We start from the raw sequence: 19832 nt of genomic DNA, 5'->3' as shown, positions 1-19832 counted from the left end.
ACACAGCGGTCCCTCGAACCGCATGTGGCAAAGGCAGAGCCCCAGGCCGAAACTTCCAACCACGGGTCCAAGCGTAACAATAAACGCAACCGGGACGTAGGGAATAGCGATATTTCCAAACCATACGTCCCGCGGACCAACCCGTTTGACCCGAGGAAACGCAGCCCTCAACGGGACAACCGGACACCAAAGAAAGATTCTCGGGACCGCAACTGGACCGAGATCAACATGTCACCAAGCGAGGTCCTTCTTGCGGACCCGCAATTCTTGCGACCGGCCCAACCAATGAAGTACAAGAATATTAGGTTGTCGTGACTTCTCCTCAGTCTTAAACGCCTTCTTGAAGCATTTGCGGATCCACACACACTACTGTTTGTGGATGCTGTAATGGTGGTTACTGACATCCTGTTGTATGATAGTACCGACAACCACAGCTTTTAAATTCCTTAAGTGAACTATGCTTTTACCCTGCTGTATGTATACAAACCTGTTACCAATTTGATTTATTATATTGTAATTAATACATCTATAATAACTGATAACAAAACTATTGGATATTAGATTTATTATTATGAGCCCACGGGCCCATTAGGTATGTAGGGTTTGCATTTTGTTCTGTATATATTGTAATGCATTATTCGGTAATAATCAGTTTTGTATTTCACCGTCTAACGTGGTATTATAGCCTTGGTTTAAAAAAGCGCGCCTTAAGCGCGATTAAGCGCAAAGCGTCATTGCGCCTTATGTAACACAAGGCGACGTCTGTAGTCTGTACAACAAGAAGTGCAACTGACGCGCACTTTTTAGGGTAAAAATCGACCTGAGGCGCACGCTTTTTGTACATGGCTTGTTTTGTGCAGCTGAGTGTTGTAGAACATGCTTTTTATGTTGTACATTTATGTTTTTTCATTTTAAAACACATATAAAGCTCCATTATAGCTAAATCATAGGTATTGGATGCTAAACACGTATGGGATATGTAAAATAAATTTTATAATCACTTTGCGCCTTTGCGCTTCGGTATTAGACCTCATCGCTTTTAAACCAAGATTATAGCCACCCGCCCCACCTCTGTGGAGGTGGTAGAGAGCCTAAGGTTGCTCTGACACCATGTAAGATGGTGAAATTCTGAACTGATTATCGTTGAATAATGCATTACAATATATACAGAACGAAATGCAAACCCTAGATACCTAATGAGCCCGTGTGCTCATAATAGAAAAATCTAAGATCCATAAATATCAACAGATGGAAGAACTGAATATAAGTTCCAAGTTACAATACAATCATAGTTACAATTTTCTGCAGTAATCAGAATAAAAGTAAAGATAATCCATTATAAGAAACTGAAATGAATTTTTAAGCTGAACCTAATTTGAGTAATCAAAAGAGATACAAGTTGAAAATACTGAAGAATCAGCTTTGAAAAGAAAGGTAAAAGAAACTATAACGGATCAAATGATAGGTGAGTAGCGAGATTACTTACGGGGAATCGAAATGAAGAGAGTGAATTGTTGGAATTTGGAACCCTAATTGGTTGGGGTTGTGAAATGATTTAGAATTAGAGGCTGAGGTTTTGACGGGTGTATAATGAATAATATCTATCGTACTCGTGTGTGTGTGTGTGACCCGACAATTAATAATAAAATATTTTTTAAGTGTACCCAAAAATAATTCTTTTACATATGCTACTTATTAAATTACAAGTGGTATTTTAATGATGTGATAAGGCTTTGTGATCAATAGGTTTTGGGTTCGATTCTTACAAGAGGGTTTTTCTAATATTGATTGGGTTTCCTCCTGAATTGGTGTATAAGCATTATACCTAGTGGAGATGGATATAATCGAGTGGTTCCGCTCATGACACGATGATACTCTAGTGGTCCGATAGTGATCCGAATTCGCCGTTCAAAAAAAATATATATGGTACTTATTTTAAATAATTTTCTTTACATATGGTACTACTAATTTTATATTTTTTTACATATCGTACTTATTGCTATATATTAGTTTAATATATATATATATATATATATTAATATTAATATTAATATTAATATTAATATTAATATTAATAATAATAATTAATAATTAATATTAACTAGTATTAAGGGCCCCCGCGTTGCGGGGGCGCCGGGGAGGTGGGGGGATACACCGTGCCAAGTAGCACTGATGCTACACAACTACCAGCGATCAACAACACCAGAAAAGCTCGTTAAATAAAATAAATAAAAAGAAAAAATAACACCGAACGAAAAGCATACGTAAAATCGTTGCACCACGTATGTCAGTTGCGACATGTTAATGCGAAAAAATAAGACTGAAATGTAAAAATAGAAAAGAATAACTTTGTCGATCTAACGCGCATTGCGACGAACCTGTCAAACAGGGAAAATAGACGCGTTGTGAGGGTCCTGTCAAACAGGAAAAAAATAGTCGAAAAAACTTTGAAACCCACACGTACGTTATGGCGTGTTTACTCGCAAAAGTATAACAAAACGTAAAACGAAAAATTGAAAAAGATGAAAAATACATGGATCAAAGTTGAAAATAAAAATGTGTTTGGGCTAAATTTCAAAAGATGAAAACTTTTGGGTTAAAAGTAAAAAAAAAAACAAAAAGGATAAAATGCAAAACATAAAACCTTTGGGTTAGAAATGAAAAATCAACAATTTTTTTTTGAAACACTCCCCATGCTTAAGTTACAAACCATAATGCACAAACATTTTCTTAATTTATAATATGGTAATAATTAATAATTAATATTAAATATTAATATTAATATTAATATTAATATTAATATTAATATTAATATTAATATTAATATTAATATTAATAATTAATAATTAATAAACATTAATATTAATATTAATATTAATATTAATATTAATAATTAATATTAATAATTAATAAATTAATAATTAATATTAATAATTAATATTAATAAACAAATTAATAAACAAACTGAAATGAATAGTGATTTTAATATTATAATAATATATAGTTTTTTTTAATACTTTTATTATTTTAATATTATAATAATAGTTATTTTCTTTACTTTTTAACTTTAATCCTTTTTTTAATATCAGAGGTTGAGATAAGCTTGGTGTCAACCGGTATCGAACCAGTACTTGTATCGAAAATACCGGGATGGTCTTGTTCGGTATCAGTACATGAAAGTAAAAAACCGGCACTAATACAGAAAACGCCAAAAGTTGGTGCCGAATTGATATTGGAAATCTTTTGGTTCGGGAAATTCAGAGCTGCTACCCGGTACCATTTGCTCATCCCTGATCACGGTTACCGTACGAACAACGATATTGTACAACTTTTTTTGTTGATTTTCTTCAACTTTTAATTTTTTTTCTTTTTTTAGTTTCGGTGGTAGGGATGAGTTCGGTGCCAACTGATACAGAATCGGTACTGATACTGAAAATACTGGTTACGATACCAGTATATGAAGGTAAAAAACAGTAGTGAACCGGTACCAGGAACGCCAAAAGTCGGTACCGAATTGGTACTTAAAATCTTTCGGTTCGGCAAATTTGGTAACGGTACCCAGAACAATTTGCTCATCTCTGACCACGGGTTTCATACGAACAACATCGTTATCATACAATTTTTTTTGTTGATTTTCTTTCGGTTATGTTTTAGTGTTTTTTTCTACATTTTCTTTTTATTCTTGTCAGCAGTTCCATTCGCAACACGCTTGTAGTGATTTCAAAACACATGTAAACACAGATTAAATAACAAAAGAAATTCGCCGCAACGTGGCGAACTTCTTTAAACCTAGTTTGAAATAATTTTCTTTTACCTATGGTACTTAGGGTGGAGGGTATGGTTAATCACTTTAGGGTGATTAAGTGAAATTCTACTCAATAATATTATGTCATGTCAACTCCCCATTCTACTCCCCATTTTACACTCAATCAGGGGGTATGGTTAATCACTCTAGGGTGTTTAAGTAGGTTAAAAAATAAAAATTTTTGATTGGTTAATTCTCTCCTCTCTCTCTCTCCTCCATCACTCCATCAATCAATTCGGCGAACTATCACCGATTATCATTCCCTCTCTCCAACTCCCCGCACGTCTTCATCAACAAGGTATAGTCACCGATCGGTGACTATAGGTCCCCGCCAGGGCCGGCCCTGAGAATTCTTGTACCTTGTTCGAGCTCGAAAAAACGTGCCCTTAGGACTTAACGGAATTGGGTATTGGCCTCACTAAAGATCTAAACCTAATACCCATGGTCTAATAACTAATCTAAACCATAAAAATAGTTTTATAAGTGTGCCTACGTTGGTGTTTGTATAGGTATACCGTATTATTTTATTTATTTTTACATATACATATCGAAATTTTTTAAAAAATAACGTGCGTTTCGAAATTTCGGGCCCTGACCGGTGGTCCTCCCCGCCCACCTTCAGGGCCGGCCATAGTCCCCGCTCAAGTCCCCGCATATTATACCTTGTACCCTTATTTTATCATCGTGGTTGTTATCTTAAGGGGAAAATCAAAATTTCTAAAGCACCTAAATTAAGGTGATTATAGATTCATTCAAGTCACGGTAAGTATTTTAATTAAATATCAGTTATTCCATATATAAGTTTACAACTTTTTTTTTTGCATTATCACTTGTACATTGTGCTTTAGGTGTTTTTCAAAAAAAAAAAAAAAAAAACTTGATTTTTTACTTTTAACCCAAATGTTTTTATCTTTTACAATTTTAACCTTACATAATTTGTTTTTTAACTTTAACCCAAAACTTTTCATTATTTGCAATTTAACTTTACAACTTTTGTCACTTATACTTTTCATCTTTCGTAAATTTTCGTTTTACGTATAGTTCTAAATTTTTCAAGTTAATACGACGCAACGTGCATGTGTGGTTCAACGTTTTTACCTTTATTTTTCCATGTTTGACAGGTTCGTCGCAACACGCATATCCTAGGTCGAGTCAGTGTTGGTGGTCGATGACGATTGTGTGACATTAGTACTATTTGACACCGTTTTACGCCCCGCCGCAACGCGGGGTGTGCTTTGGGAGGTTTTCAAAGAAAAAATGGTTATGCATATGGTTGTCGTAACGTTGGCTTTGGGGGTTTTCCAAAAAAAATTGATTTTTATTTTTACCTTTCACCCAAAAGTATTTGGCCTAGGGAGCATCATCCGCAACACCCACAGCTGATTGTTATCCAACTTCTTGAGTTCAATAGGCCGCAGCCTAGAAAACCAATCCACAGTCTTTGCCGTGGCAACAGGAATATCTTCATCAGAAACTCCAACGTTGACATTCCTGACAGACATGCTGGCATAGACCGCACAGGCTTTAACATAGAAGAATTTCTTCTTCCAGCCTGTCACACCCTTAGGAGGCGTCATCAACTTCAAGCTCCCATGCCGTTGAGTAAATGAGAAAAAACCAGTATTCACCGTCAACTGGTAGAATGTTGATGCAGATTTTGTGTCCGATGCTTGTCGAATAGATTAGTTATTATTTTACGCTGAATTTGTAATTGTTAGTGAAACGGTCTATCAAACGTGTATAGACCCGCTCGTTTGAAGTGGTCAAACGAGAGGGTTATTCGGTTGACCGTGTGTGTTTGCTAGACAAATTATGGTTGTATATGTTGGTGTCGAAGGATAAGGCATCGAAGGATTGTGTATCCTTCGATGAGCTCGAAAGATATCCATCAAAGGTTGAAGATGGACCTCGAAGGATATGGCATCCTTCGAGGTATGTGTGTATCTTTCGAAAGCTGGATGGTCGACAGATGATCTATCAACCAGTCAGTTTAATCCTTCGACCGTGCAACCTGTGTTTGGTATAAATACCAACACCTTGTCATTTGCAACACAAGAGTGAGAACACAAGTGTGTGCAAGAGAGTGATAGGAGGTTTGAGACCTCACCGGGAGAAATCACCACTTGGTTTCTCCCCGGATGTATACTTCTTTGGTATTAGTTCGGATTCCATGTAATCGGGCCGACTTGTAATGTTTACTACCGGATTAATACAAAGTTTGTTTGTTTATCATCTCTTATCTCTTCCATCTTTGAACATGAACATGAAAATCACGGAATCGATCCCGAAACACGGACCTACAATTGGTATCAGAGCTTTGGCTCTTTACCTTGTTTAAAACCGGGTTTTGTTCAAGTTCTTGGTGTGTTTGAACACTTGGTTTAGCACCCGTTTTTGGTGGTTTTCTTGCTTGTTTAAACTGAAAAACGGTTTCTAAACCTTTCGGGAGTGTTCAAGGTCGGTTTGGGTAACATAAAATTTGTTTTGTGAAACTTTGTGTTTTCCGGCCATTTTTCCGGTCATATCTCCGGTGACTGATTTGGATAAGGTTGTGTCCATTTTGGGTAAACTTTTTGAAAGTCCAAAAAGTTGGTGAAAAGTTGTTGGCATACCATATCCTTTCTGCCGAAAGTACTTCACCAACCCATCACCTTTTCACCAACCCGTCAACGTTTCTGTCAGTGTGTCAGACCTCGAAAGATACCTTTCGAGCTCGATAGATCATCCTTCGATCAAGGAGATTCGAAAGATAGCCACCCTTCGAACATCCTTCGAAGTCAGTGTGTTATCCTTCGAGTCAAGGAATCTTTTCGAAAGATCATCCTTCGAGTTACTGTTCATTTCGAAAGATAAGGATCCTTCGTGTAGGAGAATCTTTCGTATTAGTGTTCGAAAGATCAGTATCTTTCAAGTGTGAATCTGTCGAGATCTTTGTACGAAAGATCAGGATCTTTCGTTGTGAATCTTTCGAGACCTTTGTTCGAAAGATAAGGATCTTTCAATCTTCGAAAGATAAGGAGAATCTTTCGGAATCTTCTTTCGAAAGATAAGGATCCTTCATACAGTCAATCTTTCGAAGTGATTGTTCGAAACTCAACAGTGACCTTACGAACATTGTTGATCCTTCGAACAGGTCGTGATCTTTCGAACAGATTGTATCTTTCAATTCTTATTTGTTTGCACTTAACAGTTTGTTGTTGTGTAGGTTTTTCTCTTAATATTTGATCAAAATGAGCTGTACTAGTCCGTGGGATTGGAGTTTGGACTCACGATCCAATCAAGAGCTAGTCACTGCTGCAGATTGGGCAAAGAGTATGTTACCGCCTACAACAATCAGTCCAAGTCAATGGGCTTTGGTGTCCAATCAAAGTCAAAGTCTTCAGAACCTTCTGATTAGTGAGAGTGAAACTGGCAGCAACAATCGTCCACCTAAGTTGAACCATATGAACGATTTTCCATCATGGAAAAACCGTTTTCACACATATGTACAAGGGCAAAGCACTGATCTTTGGACGTGTTTCATCAATGCGTTCAATACTAATCTTGAAACTGCTGCGTCAACTTCAGAGGGTTATGCCAATATGCTTGAAAATGACAAGAAGGCTTATGAATTGGAGAAAAAGGCCTTTGCCACACTTACTCAAGCACTCAACAAAGACATCTACCATCAGTTCTCATATTGCAAGACCACAAAAGCATTGTGGGATGCCTTAGTTGCTAGAGGAGAAGGCAATGCAGCTGCTCGAAAATCTCGGCATGATTTGTTGAAGAAAGAGTTTGAATCCTTTCAGTTTTTGGAAAACGAGACTCTGAATGATATGATCACACGTTTCTATCATTTGATTAGTGAGATGTGTGCTTATGGAGTTGTCTCTACTCAACAAGACATGGTGAGTAGATTTGCTGACGCCTTACCTCCAAAGTGGAGTTCTTTCATTGAACTGTTGAAGCATACTGGAACTCTAGATCAAGTCAACATCTATGAGTTCATTCAAAAGCTGGAACATAAAAATGATGAAGAAATTAGGAAAGCAAGGCGTGCTCCAGCTCCTCAGAATACAGAAATGTATCTTCCAGGATTCGATGCTTTGGCAAGATCCGCTGCAGCTCAGCAACAGCAACCTAAGCTGCAGACTGCATTTGTGTCCAATACAAGTTCAAGTTCCTTTCCGTTTCCTCAGTCAACAGCTGCTCCACCACAACCTCAATTCGATCCGAGGTCTTACATTCCTGTTCCAACACAGCCACAACCACAACCTCAACAACAACAACAGCAAGCTCACTATACAAGCAATCCTCAACCTCAACCCCAAAGTCATCACACAATCCGAGTCGACAACTCAAATCTTTCACACCTTAGCATTGAAGTTGCTAAGGAACATATGGAGATTATCAACACCATGGTCAGTGCATACTGTGGTTTGGTAGCAGGTCAGCTTGGAAACATCAACATGACCAATGAAGATTATGATCAGATCGACAAGGAAGAAATGGAGTTGATGGATATTAAATGGGCTTTTGCTAGTGCGGTTAGAAGGGCAAAAGATTTCATGGCACGAACTGGAAGAACTTCGTTGGAAGGAAAGAAAAACACGAAGTATGGGTTTGATATTAATGCCGTCACATGCTTTAACTGTGGCGAGAAAGGGCACTTTAAACGTGAGTGCACTCGACCAACAAAACATGGCAATCACAACCCTTTCAGAAACCAGACGAATGTGAATGCCCAACAAGAAAACCGTGAACGGAGGATGGTGGCAGTGAATAACAATCAGGGACAGCCTGGAACTACAAATCACAATCGGGCTTTGGCTGTTCAAGCTGATGAAGGATGTGACTGGTCAGTTCAGTTTGGTGAAGGTGATCAAGGAAGTGGAACTGCATTGTATGCTAAGGTCATCGAGCATGTTCATAAAGAAGAATCTTCTGGAAGCGATGACAGTTCTGGTTATTCTGGAAGTTCGGATGAAGAAGGCTCTGTTTCTGGGGATAATCACTCAGAGCCTGATGAAAAGGAGGAAGAAGGTGAAGATATTCAGGATCTTCTGAATGAAGCTGATGAGCTTAAATGTCAGAAATCAATTCTGATTAGAAAGGCGGATACTGCATCAAAGGAAATGGAAAAGCTATTCTCTGAAGATGGAGCTTTTTCTTTTCAAACTGCCTTTATGGCAAATGGTTCAGCCTCTACTAGTCAGGTAAATTCGGAACCTCCTGCCCCTAGTATTTGTAACTCATGTGCTGAGATGAAGCTTGAATCAGAAAAGCTTCATAGTCATAACCAGACTTTGGTTATTGAACTGTCGAAATGCAAAGAGGCAAACATGGCTTTAACCCGGAATGAAAAAGAATTTAAATCTGTAATAGAAACTTTAAAGAAAAATGTGTCCGAGGTTAACAAAGTAGTTTACCACAAGCAAGTGAGTATAAATGAATATATTAACATTGTGGAAGAAACTAAAAAGCAATTAGCCATTGCCCAATGCGAACATGATGCGATCAAACAGAAACTGGATAGTTATTCTAACTCCCAATTTGTGCTTGATCACATCATCGATGTTCAACAACTAAAGGGAAATCAGAAAGGCATAGGGTATAATAAATGTCCGCCCCCCTTGATGAACAACTATACCAAGATGCCTGATGAGGAAGAAATGCCTCGGTATGAACCCAGTGTGCCTCTTGATGTTGAGGAGTTTGCTACTGGCCTTGGGTTCAAACCGGACAATTCTTCAAACACAGCCTCTAAGGAACAAGAAACTTCATCATCCATGAAGCAAAGTCCTCCAATTATCGAGGACTATGAGACATCGGATGATGAATCAGAAGTGGCTGTAAGTGATCAGGATAAATCACTTAGCAAGATGAAAGGAGTAGATATTCCACGAGAGAATCACATCCTTTGTGATCCTGATACTCCCGAGGTTCCATCTGTTAAGAAGCAAGTGATTGATCCTGTCAAAGTTGATAAGACTGGTGTGTCTACTGTTAAAAGCAGTAATGTATTGTACACTTTGGTTGGAGATAATAAAATCTACTCAGATCATGTTTTTCCAATTAAAAATGTAAATAAATCTTTGATTGACAAAGTCTTTGAAGACAATACAAACAAATTTTTGGGAAAAACACTTCCGGGAATTGTTGTAACACAATGTGATCCAATTCCTAAGGCTGAGATTAGAAAACAGTTTGGTAATCAAAAATCTCCAACCACTCAACAACCGACTGCTTCTAAGGGTAAACAACAACAACGAGATCCAAAGCCAAAGGCTAAGGTTGAATCAAAAGGAGCTCGTTACATGAAGAAAGGAAAAGATGTTAAATTTGTAGCATCAAAAGGTACAGATAAAATTGAGACTTTTGAAAACAAATCAAACACTGATTTTGTACAACAAGTCAAGATTTTGAAACGTAACAGTGATAACAATTACACCCAACACACAAACGGGTGTGATGAAAGAGCAAGTACCTCAGGTTCTACAGGTTCAACATCTGGTAGTCGATCAAGTTCTCCTAAGTCTGTTGAAAGGAGAACTTGTTTCAAATGTGGAGAAATTGGGCACATCATCAGAAACTGCCCAAATGCTCCAAAGAAGAAACTTGTTGAAAAAGCTCCACCTGAAACAGCACACCCTCAACGTCGACCAGTTTCACCTAAACATGATAAACGAACAATGAAAGAACAAGAAAGTAAACAACGACGTAAGAACATAAAAACTGTTGAAAAGGCTTTAAAACCTGAAGTTCAAACAGTTAAAAGGAAACCAAGTGTATCACAACCTGTAAAACCAGAAACTTCAAAAATTGTTTATAAAAATAAATCTGGCAGGCCAAATCAAACTTGGTTACCTAAGTCGGGTGACAATTCAGGGGGAGCAGTTGTTCTTGAAAATCATCAAGAGATCGAGCTCACGTTTCGTGATGCCAAGGGACGACCCAAGACCACTAAGGCTTGGGTCCCCATTCTCAACTGATGTGTTTAAATGACATGTGCAGGATGTTCTAGGAGGAACTATTAATAGTCATTGGATTGTTGATAGTGGAGCATCCAGGCACATGACTGGCGACTTACGGCTCCTATACGACGTGAGAAACATTAGAGGAGGGTATGTTGCTTTTGCGGGTGATAAAGGTGGGTACATCACTGGAGAAGGAAGTATCTCCAATGGTATCGTGTGCTTTGATAAGATCAATTATGTGAAGCAAATTGATCACAATCTTCTAAGTGTGTCGCAAATCTGCGATAAAAAGTTCTCAGTGATTTTTGATGACGCTGGCTGCTATGTGCTGAAACCTGGATTCAAAATTCCACAAGAATGGATTCTCTTATCGGCTCCGAGAGTTAATGATCTTTATATTCTCGACATGAGCCAAGCGATTACTACATCTGCACAAGTCACTTGCTTTGTCTCAAAAGCCACAGAAAAGGAGTCTATATCTTGGCACAGAAGAATGGGACACATTCACTTGAGAAAGATGAACCATTTGGTGAAAAATAATCTTGTGAATGGTGTGCCTGTAAGAAGTTTTCATTTGCAAGATATCTGTGTCTCGTGCCAAAAGGGGAAGCAAGCAAAGAAGTCTCACCCTTTGAAGAAAATCAACACTGTCAGCATGCCTCTCGAACGTCTTCATATGGACCTTTTTGGACCTATGAAGCACAAGACAACGTTTGGTGATGCTTATTGTTTAGTAGTTACTGATGACTACTCTAGATTTTCTTGGGTATCTTTTATGGCACACAAGAGTGAAACTCCTGGCATCCTCAAGGATCTTCTTACAATGTTGGAGAACCTCTATTCGTTGAAAGTAAAAAGGATCCGAAGCGACAATGGAACCGAATTCAAGAATCAAGTTATGGATGAGTTTTGTACTTCTAAAGGCATTCTTCATGAGTACAGTTCTCGTTATACTCCACAACAAAATGGTGTCGCTGAGAGGAAGAATCGGACGATTATAGAAACTGCAAGAACAATGTTAGTAGAGTCGGAACTCCCTATTCAATTATGGGGAGAGGCTGTATCGGCTGCTTGCTACACGTTGAACAGAGTTCTTACAGTTAAGAGACATGGCAAGACTTGCTTCGAACTCCTTCAGAAAAGGAAACCGGATCTTTCTTACCTTGAACCGTTTGGTGCTCCTTGTACTATGATTGAGCCGGATGGAAAGTTTGGTGCAAGAGCTATCGAGGGTTTCTTCCTTGGATATGCTACTCCGAATTTTCGTGTTTGGAATCTAGCTACCAAAAAGATTGAGCTATGGAGTGAAGTTAGGGTTCAAAGGTACACGAGTCCTGTTAGGGCTCCGGGTGATCCGTGGATGTTCGATTATGATGGGCTATTTGACTCCTTCAATCTGCCAACCTTTGACGAAGAATCAGCAGCGGCTCGAATGTTGTTGGAAAGTGACAACGCTGCTGTCTCGCCTTTGGTTAGACCTATTGTTGTTGATCCTCAAGTTTCTTCGTCAGTCAACAATATGGTTCAAAATGAGGTTTATGAAGATGCTGCTGATTATAATGACTCTTCTGAAGATGATGAATATCATGATGCAGCCGAAGGATCTTCAGCTCCAGCTGCTCCTGTTCAAGGTGCCTCTGGTGATACACCTCATACGCAGAATGTAGACACTGCTGAAGGGAATGCATCCACCTCTACCCACATTCCTGGTGTGGAGTTGGTTGTTGATCTTAATCTTACCAATTTGGGTATCAATGCTCGTGTGCCAGATAATCCTGAAATGAGGATTCATGATACCCACCCCCAGCAGAACATTATAGGAGATGTCCATCGCGGTGTGCAGACACGTAATCAGCTGAGAAACAACCGGAATGCTGGTTTGTATTCAGCCATAAGAGAATCTGGTCAACAAAATGACTGGTCCTTCGCGTGTTACGTGTCACAAGAAGAACCAAAGTCGTGGAAAGAAGCATTGAAAGACAGTGCTTGGGTTGAAGCCATGCAGGAAGAATTACAGCAATTTCACAAGCTTGGTGTTTGGAAGCTTGTTGAAAAGCCTGAAAACTACAAGAAGATTGGCACTCGATGGGTCTTCAAATGCAAGAAAGACGACCGTGGAGTGGTTATTCGGAACAAAGCTCGTTTAGTCGTTCAAGGTTTTCGTCAGATAGAAGGGATCGACTACAACGAAGTCTATGCACCAGTTGCACGTCTGGAAGCTATTCGGATCTTTCTGGCTTATGCCTCATTCAAAGGATTCAAGGTTTACCAGATGGACGTCAAAAGTGCATTTCTACATGGTGTGGTTGAAGAAGAGGTATATGTCGAACAGCCTCCAGGTTTTGAAGATCCTGTCCATCCCGATCGGGTTTGGTTGCTAAACAAAGCTCTCTATGGTCTTCATCAAGCGCCACGAGCTTGGTATGCAACCTTATCTACATATCTGCTGGAGAACGGTTTTCGAAGAGGTCTTATCGATTGTACTCTCTTCATCAAAGAACAAGATGGAGATCTTCTTCTGGTACAGGTATATGTTGATGATATTATTTTTGGTTCTACTAATGATGTTTTGTGTAGGAATTTCGAGCGCATCATGCAGGATAAGTTCGAGATGAGTGCTATGGGGGAAATGAATTTCTTCTTGGGCCTACAAGTGCAACAAACGGAGTCTGGGATATTCATCCATCAGACTAAATATGTTGGTGACATCTTGAGCCGGTTCCAGATGTCCGATGCAACGCCCATTGGTACCCCATTGCCAACTAATCACGGAATAACTCCTGACTTGAAGGGTGAACCTGTTAGCCCTTCATACTATCGCGCGATGATCGGATCCCTTATGTACCTCACAGCATCAAGGCCAGATATAATGTACCCAACGTGCCTACTTGCCAGATATCAAGTTAATCCGAAGGCCTCTCATCTTGCAGCTGTCAAAAGGATTTTTCGTTATTTGAAGGCTTACCCCGACACCGGTCTGTGGTATCCTAGGGATAATAACTTTGACTTGGTCGCATTCAGTGATTCTGATTTTGGCGGATGTAAAATCGACGGCAAATCCACAACGGCTGGATGTCAGTTTTTAGGAAATCGCCTAGTCACATGGCAGTGCAAGAAGCAGACGTGTGTCGCTACATCAACATGCGAAGCTGAATACATTGCTGCCTCAAGTTGTTGCTCACAAGTTCTTTGGATCCAACAACAATTGCGGGACTACGGTTTTGAATTCCTAACTACTCCTATTTACGTTGATAATTCTGCTGCTTTAGATATCACTAAAAATCCTGTGCAGCATTCAAAGACCAAACACATCGAAATCAAATATCACTTCATACGTGATTGCTTTGAGAAAAGGCTAATTGATGTTGTTAAGGTCCACACCGATGACCAACGTGCCGACTTATTTACCAAAGCTTTTGACAAATCTAGATTTGACTTCTTATTATTGGTAAATGGCATTAAGGTCAAGCAAGAGTAAACCAACATCGGAAAATCATTTTTGTAAATATCTTTGTGTGTTTTTAAATTTATCTTAGTTTATTGAATTTAGGGGGAGTAAATCCAAAAATCTGAAAATCCAAAAACATCGAAAAATTTCAAAAACACAAAAAAAAAAAAAAAACAATAGAAAAACAAAAATGAGTTTCCTGGCGAGCAAAAGAGAAAATGATAGTACATCAGTGGTCTATCCAAACCTCTTTAAACGTTAAATGCAAAACGATAAGCAGCTCTATATAAGATGTATCGGTAGGCTCACAATCATTTTAAAGTGTGCAGGGTGATATAAATCTTAATCGACTGAAGATCAGGTGGGAACCATTCATTGGCATATGGTCTTAGTACCGAAATTTCGTTTGATAGATTGCCGAGGTTCTGAGATATTCGGTCTTTATGCTGCTTATCATCTGGGTATCATGGTTGCTTCTATAAATAGACTAAGTCTAAGATCTTCCATGATACCATACATACGTGTACATATTACATACTGCATTCGACCTCAATAAGTGATAAACAATCACATGTCCAAATCAAATAAGTGATAAAATATCACATTTATCCGGGTGTCAAGTTCGTCTCTCTGCTGTACGGAAGTACTGACCTGTTCACGGACTTGCACCTGTGCCCTCATGCTTATGAAAATCAAGTTCCTCATCAATAAGTGATTATATCACATAGGGCTTGTTTTCAAATCAAAATAAGTGAGTATCTCACAATTTATACGGTCAAACAGATGATAATCGGTATACTCACCGGTAAGATGAACTCTCGTGCATACCTTGATACGGGAATGTGTCGTGATGTGGATGAACACCGGTCGGTAAGTATAAATCATACCTTAACGTATCCCCTCGCCATGATTACATCTGATAAGTTGAGCTTAAGTGGACAACAATACCGATAATTGTTATAGGATGCTTATCTTAATGATAACTAACTGAACAACAAGAGTGTTTTGGCATGACCGTACACTGATATGATTCTCTTACCCTCGAAACTCGCAAAAAGAATGTCTGTATATATTTATTTACTGCTTAACTTTTATTGTTTTTCTTTTAAACAGTTTCGTCGTTTGGTGCATATCAGCACGACATTAGCGGTGATGTCGTTTGATAACACTCAAAGGATTTTAAATTGTTGTGTTTTAATTTCAAAAATACCAAAAAGATTTTAGGCGTGTTTTAATATAAACTTTATAAAAGCCAAAAAGATTTTCTTTCTACTTTATTTTCGATCGTACGATGTTGGAGCTCAAGTCTTCGTTACCTGAAACCTGACTGAAAACCGAACTGACTAAATCTTCATAAACGGTCGAAATTTGCAGATTTTGAAAGTTAGAATTTAAAATTGACAAATTTATTAAACTTTCAAACTGTCGGACGGTGTTTGATTGTGACATGGTCATTCGTGTGTCACTTGTTTATGATTAACTATATTCCAAGCAGTTGTTCTCATTATGCGTTTAGATTTCTTGCATGTGCAGATTCTAAAGGCTAGGAGAACATGGTCGATGACAAGCTTCGGGATGAAGACACAACGTGAAGGCACTCAACTGATGAAGATGATCGAGTTGCCGCTGGCCATCATCAACACCACAAGGATCTCACTTCATAAAGTTAAAGTAATTCACGAGCATAACTCAAGGGGGAGCTTATGCCAAGAGGGAGTTTGTCAACACACTTCCTACATGATACGGGTAGTTTGTTGATACACTCTCTGCTTTCAATACGTGAAGACTTTGAAGATCCTCCGACAATGAAGACTTGAAAGGACATCAGAGTTTTGGTAACTCGAAGACCAAAGACCGTCGAAGTTCGAGACGAGTCTACAACTACAGAAGATAAAGACAAAGCTACAGCCAAGGGGGAGTTTGTTGGTGCACTTGTGTCTGTACTTTGTCTGTATTCGGTCACGATGTAAACGATGTCCTGTTTTGTGTTGTAAGTTGACCAAGTCAACCATCCTCCGGTTTGACTTGGACAACAGTTGGTAAATGTTGAAAGATGATGTTGTGTGTCGAAGGATAACCAATCGAAGGATATTGTAGATCCTTCGATGGCATCGAAAGATAGGCTTCGAATGATAGACCTCGAAAGGTGATCTTTCGAGGTCCTTGCTGATCCTTCGATTACGTTGTCATCGATAGATGATCCTTCGGACCATCTATCGGATCCTTCGACCAGACATCATGGGCTGGGTATATATATACCCATGCAGTGTAGTGTGAGAGATTGAGATGCACACTTAGAGAGACAGACAAGGGTGGAGAGCATTCTGTCCGAAACATTCACACACACACTTTGAGAGTTTGCAAACTGATTGTAAACATTGTGCTTGTAACCGGAAACTTTCTACGCATTAATACAAGTGGTGTTAATCGTTGAGTCCTGTGTGTTCTTGTGTTTGTTCTTGCATCATCCCGGTTTGCTCGCTAGCTTGGATTCCGCACTCGCTAGTGAGTTTGTATAACAAGGTTTAGGTTTGTTCTCGATCCTCCGAGAGGGACCTACAGTCGCACCGAACACTCGAATCGGGCAAGCTGAACGATCAGGCTCCCAGCCGATCGAACAGCCCAGCCGATCGGACTGGTTGTCCGATGGGACAGGCTGTCCGATCGGGGTGCCTTGACTATAGAAGGACTTAAGGTGTCAACATGCCTTTCCTCTTTTGGAAGCCTATAAATACCCCTGTCATTGTCATCTTTACCACTTTTGCGCTCCCTTCAATCCATTAATCGAACTATTCAGGCTAACCCTACTCTCAAGCGCTCCCTTCAATCCATCAATCGCTGTGAGTATACTCGAACCCTTTTTGCTTTAGCACTTTTGGGTGTTACATACGTTACTTATCTAAATCACAATCGAACACACTACTCAATCATTTTAACGCTGACCGTTCTTGTAACACCTCGTAAAAATCGTGTCCAATGATGTGGTGACACGTGTAATGAACCCTAATAAAGTAGAACGTTGACTATGAGGGACTAATTTTGACAAAAATCAAAAACCTTGACTATAGAAGGACTTAAGGTGTCAACATGCCTAAGCTAGGCCTATGAGTGACCTTATACGGCGTCCGTATTCTCAAACGAGCCACTTGTTGGACGAGAGGAGCCGTTTGCGTAATTATGTTAAAGTATGCGGGTTGAAGGGTTAAAAGTGTCAACATGTTAATTCTTACCTCTGAGTGACCTTTTAACGAACCCGAAGCATTTTTATGTGCCATCATACTTTTGAGAATCCTTAATATGGGCTACATAGGGCTTTGATACCATTAAATGATGATAAGCGCAAGTTTGCGCATTAGAGGGACCAAAAGCGTCAATAAGCAAAACTACGCTTTCAAGCGACCGTTAAGAGAACCAGAGACTCCGTAATGCTTGGTCACATTCTCGGGAATCCCTATATGGACTATACAAGACTTTGATATCAATAAATGGCATTACGCACAACTTTATGCGTTCAAGGGACTAAAAGCGTCAAAACGGCGAAACTATGCATAATCGCGCGTATTCTACATTCTGGCCATATCCGCACATCCATAAATGTTTGTAATCATTAAAATATTATATTTTAGTGATGGGGATGCAAAAATATCATTCATCGCGAAATCTGGATTGTTTTCGCGTCCGTTCGAACGTTCGTCGTAATTAAAGGGAAAACGCGACCGTACGACCGAACGAACTGGCATCCATAATATTTTTGAGCATGGTTGAAGTTAAATATACTTTAACTCCCCTATGGAGCTTAAAAACAGGGTTAACGGGTGTTAGATGTGCCAAAACTCAAAAAAACGCGTTGAGGGGCCAAAACTGTCAAATAATGAAAGTTGTGTTGTGCTGGCTAGAAGCTTGCGGACCGTATCCATACACCCATACGGTCCGTATGTGTATCTGCAGCTCCATTTTTTTTATTTTTGCTTGGTGACCACTCCATTCACTTCTAACCAATCAAAATCGATTCCTTGGGCTCCAAAACAAGTTGGCCAGCTGTTGTGACACCTGCCATGATCCTAGAGATCCATATAACACATGTCTTGATCAAATCCTCAACCAAAAACTATAAATAGGAACCTTAGTTACCCATTTCTTCACACCATGTCATTCCTTCTCTATCATCTCTCTAATCTGGAGCTTCCTAAGCTGAAGTGGGAGATAATCTTAGTAGAAAAGATAGCATGGACCCTTTGTAAGTGCCTTAGCCCACTCACTAGTTCAGATTTATGTTTTATCAACCGAAAAGTCAAATATCGCAAATAAACATTGACTTTCGGTTTAAACTCTCATGGTCCAGCCACTGATCAAATTGAAAGTGGGTATAAGACCATAGTTAGGTAGGTGATTAACCCCTGAAAGGGTACCTCCTAATTCCTTCGTTTGCTTAGTTAATTGTCGGGTCAAACCATTTAGGTAAAAAGTCAAACTTGGCAGATTAGTGCATATTAATTAAAACCATAGATGCAGAGCTTATAAATTATATTTTAGCACTCTAATAACCTGGTAATGATTATTAGAACATGTCTAAGCTGGTCCAACTCGACAATTCTAAGTTTAGGGTCGGTTCGCAACCGAAAGTCGCAAAAGCTTGACCATGCTTTGACTTTTCAGTTCTGACCCGATTAAGCTTGATTCTTCCATGTTTTAAGCTTCCATTAGGACCATATTATTCAGTAGTATAACCCTCTTGAGTTATATTGCATGATTCCTTGTGGTTTTAATTATACGCTAGTTTCCGCTATTATGCTTATAAACGCCCATTATGCCCTTTTGACATAAGGATGAGATTTTTAGAAATGTGAGAGGACAAAAACCTTTGTTACTGATATATAAGCTTGTCCCAAAAATTTGACATCAGTTCTTGGTCCCAAATAGGAATTATGCTCGATATCGTAATTAGAAACTTTTAACTAAGTAAATTGCGATATCTTGCATAAAGCATGTTTAAACTTGGATTTTGACCCAAAACTCATTACCTGCTGTTAAGATATTATTTTTAGGGATTGTTGGAATTATTGATCAGATTATAAACTGATCATATCATAGAGATCTTGTATTATTCGGTAAATGACGATAATACCCTTTTCATGCATAAAAAGAGATTTACAAATGATTTGAATGCCAAACCTTTTCCTACTGATTTCATATATTAAATAAATTATTTTGAGCATTCAAGACTGATCAAAATCTCATATTTCCATAAAACCCCTTAATTATCGTCAATTAGTGATTTTTACGCTATTTAGGTGCATAGTATGGTTTTAAACCATAATTAACACCTAAGACTTATTACCTACTGAATTTTTAAACAAATTTTAATATTATTACAGTAGGTATAAGTTATGAACTCAAGTTTCCAAAAATACCCTTAAAAGCCTATGTGAAATGACCAAAATGCCCTTTCGAGACATAGTTTGGTCATAAATAATAAATTTCACATATGTATAATATCTTACTGATGTAATGAGATAAATTAAATATTTTTACTGATTAGTAAGGACCAGAACTTTAGTTTGTTATAAAATCTCTTTTATAAGTATTAAAATGACCAAAATGCCCCTACGGGACTTAAAAT

At 38.7% G+C, this 19832-nt stretch overlaps 1 long non-coding RNA gene across 1 annotated transcript; it reads right to left on the bottom strand.

Moving 5' to 3' along the window:
- Positions 1–298: 298 nt before the first annotated feature.
- LOC118484815 lies at positions 299–1617 on the bottom strand. Its single transcript, XR_004874536.1, has 2 exons — positions 1487–1617; positions 299–487 (listed from the first exon to the last, which is right to left on the bottom strand). It is a non-coding gene; the product is annotated as an uncharacterized LOC118484815 (long non-coding RNA).
- Positions 1618–19832: the final 18215 nt, after the last annotated feature.

Source organism: Helianthus annuus, chromosome 12, assembly GCF_002127325.2.
Source record: "Helianthus annuus cultivar XRQ/B chromosome 12, HanXRQr2.0-SUNRISE, whole genome shotgun sequence".
Taxonomy (NCBI): domain Eukaryota; kingdom Viridiplantae; phylum Streptophyta; class Magnoliopsida; order Asterales; family Asteraceae; genus Helianthus; species Helianthus annuus.
The sequence above is the reverse complement of the archived record's forward strand: the minus strand, read 5'-3'. Positions and strand labels throughout refer to the sequence as shown.